This window comes from Galeopterus variegatus, unplaced genomic scaffold (genome assembly GCF_000696425.1).
Source record: "Galeopterus variegatus unplaced genomic scaffold, G_variegatus-3.0.2 Scaffold2985, whole genome shotgun sequence".
Classification (NCBI taxonomy): domain Eukaryota; kingdom Metazoa; phylum Chordata; class Mammalia; order Dermoptera; family Cynocephalidae; genus Galeopterus; species Galeopterus variegatus.
In genome coordinates this window covers 363,186-367,822 of record NW_007729096.1, presented here as the reverse complement: position 1 = coordinate 367,822, position 4,637 = coordinate 363,186, and the positions used below count along the sequence as shown (strand labels likewise).

General features: G+C 45.8%; 1 protein-coding gene across 1 annotated transcript in view; it reads right to left on the bottom strand.

Annotated features, from left to right (window-relative positions):
* LOC103599485 (glyoxylate reductase/hydroxypyruvate reductase-like) overlaps nt 1-4,637 on the bottom strand; it is a 38,354-nt gene that overhangs the window by 32,821 nt on the left and 896 nt on the right. The gene's annotated exons all lie outside the window — the stretch shown is intronic.

Genomic DNA, 4,637 nt, shown 5'->3' with positions numbered 1-4,637 from the left:
AAAAAAAAAAAAAAAAAAAAAAAAGAATTGATTCAGTGGGCTCTTGTCCCCCTAGCTGTAAGCTCTTGCTTCCTGCCTGAGGACTTTTGTCCCATACATGCATTACCTAAAAACCCTCTACTAAAAATCAACTGAGAATCAACATATGCTTGATTAGAATTGATATGGTGGGCTCTTGCCCCCTACCTGTACGCTCTTTCCTCCTTTCCGAGGACTTTTGTCCCATGCATTCATTACCTAAAAACCCTATCTAATAATCAAATAGGAATCGAGATTTGTAACCCTCTACACCCAAATAAATGGAAAATTCCAAACAAACAAAAACCCACAATATCCTAGCTGTCTTTTTTACAGAAATTGACAAGCTGATCCTAAAGTTCATACGGAAATACAAGGAACCCAGAATAGCCAAACCAACCTTGAAATAAAGTTGGAGGACTCACACCGCCTGACTTGGATTTACTACAAAGCTATACTAATCAAGAGAGTGTGGCACTGACATAGGCTAGACATACTTGTATAGATGAATGGAAGAGAATTGAGAGTACAGAAAAGAATCCTTATATCTAAAGTCACTGATTTTTAACAAGAGTACAAAGACCATTTGATGGGGAAAAAATAATCTTACCAAAAAACGGCGCTGGAACAACTGGCTTTATCCACATGAAAAAGAATAAAGTTGGACACTTACCTCCTACACTGCACACAGAAACTAATGCAAAATGAATCACAAATTGTTTTAGTCTGTTTTCTGTTGCTTATAACAATAACTAAAATTGAGTAACTTGTAAGAAATAAAATTTCTTAAAGTTTTGGAAGCTGGGAAGTCCATGATCCAGGGAGCACACCTTGCGGGGCTTTTTTCTGGGTGGGAACTCTCTACAGCATCCTGTGGCAACACAGGTGAGGGTGGCAAGAGCAAGAGAACTGACCTTCTTACTCACTCTTCTTATAAAGCCGTCAGAACCACAACCATGACAACACATTAAATCATCAACCCACTAGTCCATGAACGGATCAATCCATTCACTAGGGCACAGTTCTCTAGATCCAATTACCTCTTAAAGGACCCACCCTCCACCACCATACTGGGGGTTAAGTTCCAACATAGACCTAAATGTAAAGACTAAAATTATAAACTCTTAGAAGAAAACAGGAGTAAATATTCACAACCTTAAATTAGGCAATGGTTTCTTAGATATAATACCAAAAAGCACAAGCAACAAAAACAAATAGATAAATTGGGCTTAATCAAAATTTAAAACTTGTGCTGCAAATGACACCAATAAAAAGTATTGTATGCCTGTTCAGGGATTTCTATCCAGAAAATATTTTTTAAAAACCTCTTTCAACTCAATAATAAAGAGATAACTCACCCAATTTTTAAAATGCATGAAGGATATGAACAGACATTTCTCCAAATGGCCAATAAACACATTAAAAGATGGTCTACATCACTAACCATTAGGGAAATGCAAATTAAAATCACATCACTTCACATCTACCATGATGGCTATAATAAAAAGTACACAAAAAAGTATGGACAAGGAAGTGGAGATATTGGAACCCTCACAAATTGCTGCTGAAAATGTAAAATTGTGCAGCCACTTTGAAAAACAGTCACCATATGACCTGGCCTTTGTACTCTTAGGTAAGTACCCAACAGAAATGAAAATTACATCCACACGAAAACGTGTACATGAATGTTCATAGCAGCATTATTCATAATAGCCAAATAAATGAAAATAAGCCAAATGTCAATCAACTGATGAATAAACAAAACCATAGTATATCCGTATAATGGAATGTTAATTGGCAATGAAAAGGAACTGAGTACTGATGCCTGAGAACATTGCGCTAAATGAAAGAATTCAGTCGCAAAGGACTACATATTATGTGTTTCCATTTATATGAAATGTCTAGAATAGGCAAATCTATAGGGGCAGAAAATAGGTTAGTGGTTGTCAGAGGCTGAGGGGATGGGAGAAAATTGGGAAATGATGGCTAGTGGGTATAGGGTTTCTTTTGGGAATGACAAAAATTTTCCAAAATTAGATTATGGTGTTGGTTCCACAACTCTGAAAAATCACCTCACCTTAAATAGTGAACTTTATAGTATGTGAATTATCTCAACAAAGTATTTTTTTTGTTGTTTGGTTTGGCAGCTCACTGGTATGGGGATCTGAACCCGTGACTTTGGGGTTATAAGGCTGCACTCCAACTCAACAAAAAAATTTTTTTTTATTTAAAGAGGTTATCTGGAGATATATAGTGGTGATGGTTGCACAATATGAGTGTACTTAATGCCCCTGAATTTACAATTAAAAATGGCTACAGTCATATATTTTGTTATATAATTTTTACAAAAATGTAAAAAGAATGCCTAGTTTTAATAAATTATTTGGAGACATTTGATTCTTATGTCTTAGCTTGGAGCAACTCCTCTTTTTTTTGTGTGTGTGACCGGTAAGGGGATCGCAACCCTTGGTATGGTGTCGCCCACACCCCGCTCAGCCAGTGAGCGCACCGGCCATTCCTATATAGGATCCGAACCCGCCGCGAGAGCGTCGCTGCGCTCCCAGCGCCGCACTCTCCCAGTGCGCCACTGGCTCAGCCCAACTCCTCTTTTTTTGTGTGTGACCGGTTAGGGGATCGCAACCCTTGGCTTGGTGTCTCCCGCACCTGCTCAGCCAGTGAGCGGACCGGCCATCCCTATATAGGATCCGAACCCGCCGCGAGAGCGTCGCTGCGCTCCCAGCGCCGCACTCTCCCAGTGCGCCACTGGCTCAGCCCAACTCCTCTTTTTTTGTGTGTGACCGGTTAGGGGATCGCAACCCTTGGCTTGGTGTCTCCCGCGCCTGCTCAGCCAGTGAGCGGACCGGCCATCCCTATATAGGATCCGAACCCGCGGCGGGAGCGCCACTGTGGTCCCAGCGCCGCACTCTCCCGAGTGCGCCACGGGGTTGGCCCGCAACTCCTCTGTTAATAAACTATTTGTGACAAGTTAAGCAACTGTTTTATGTCTGAGAGGCATAATTGCCAAAAAGATTGATTGTTGGGAATTGGTGTAGGAGTCAATGGCTGAGGTTAGCAACTACAGTAAGGACCAAGATTTCTCAAGTGCACAGTATGTGCCTGTGACATACAAATAATTTTTTCTTCATCTCCATTTCACAGATGAAGAAACTAAAGTGTACAGAGATTATTTATCCAAGACAAAGATGAATGCTATGGGTCAAACGTGTTCCCCAAAGTTCATGTGTTGGAAACCTGATCCTCACTGAGAGAGTGTTAGGAGGGTGGGTGTGAAGCTTCTGCTAATGTCGGAATCCTGCCGAGGTCGCCAACTTTCGAGCTGTTACCTACTGGTAATCCTGCGGACTGGATCAATTGTTGAGCGAGGGCTGGGTCTGGAGCTCACAGACGCCTCAAGCCCCTTGTCCAGACTGGATCGCAAACCCTTCACAAGCCAGGCTGGGTCACCAGACCCAGCTAGGTCTATGAGCTAGGTAACCGGCAAACAGTTCCTTAGAAGCCGTAGGTTGGAAAGGTTGGCTGCACGGGGCAGCAGTCGCCCCAGGCAGTAAACCCCAGTCAAGGTGGCGACCACCCACACACAACCTATCCACAAAGAATGCGCCGCACCACCCCCAACCTGCCCGAGGCGAGAGGGCCTGATTAAACTGTTCCATCTTCCCAAAAGTGGGAAATCCAAGTATGGTATCTGAAAGGTGGGGCCTTGGAGAGAGGATCGGATCACGAGCGCTGTGCCCCCGTGATGGATTAATCCACTCATGGATAATGAGTTATCATGGCTGTGGACTGGTGGCTCTACAAGTAGCACATAAGAGCGCTCTTGTCATTCTCGCCATGTGACAGCCCGGTCGCCACGGGGCCCTGTGCTGTTCCCACCCAGAGGCGGCCCTCACCAGATGCGCACCTGGACTGTGGACTTCCCGGCCTCCGAAACTAAAAAATGTTTCATTTCTTTACAAGTCACCCAGTTTCAGGCACTCGGTTACAGCAACAGAAATGGACCAATACTACGAACTCGAGCACATCTTTTTCTAGCTAAAGTCCTGTCTGTTGACCAAAACGCTCATGCTCTGCTTTGCTCAACCACAAAATGAAACTGACTCAGACGATCTCCAAAACCCACCAACCCGAAAGTCCCGCTTCACTACAACGAAGCACCTCACGTGCCACTGGAAAGTCCTGCACCAAGTCACGGCACTTGTGATCTGGTGCTGAGGCTGAGTGTTCTCGGAGGACACTGTCACACAAAACCACCGGGACCACTGTTCTGGACTGGAGATCACAGCGGAGTCACCCGTGTCGAAGCTCCGCGCACCAGGCTTCCGCGGGCTCGGTAGGGCGTGGACAGCCACCTCGAGAGCAGCCGGTTCCAACCTCCTCTGCGCGCGATGACGAAGCGCCCTCCGCCTAACCCCGCGGGCGGGAAGGAACCCGAGGCGACGGCCGTCCGTCCTCGTTCTGTGCGTGCCCGCCCCTCAGCCCCGCCGCAGGCCCGCTGCGGCTCGTCCCCGCTCTCTGGGATAACTCGGGGTCTCCGGGCGCGCCAGGACCCGGCCCTCTGTGAGGCGGGGCGAGCCCGCCTCCCCGGGCGCCGGGATGAG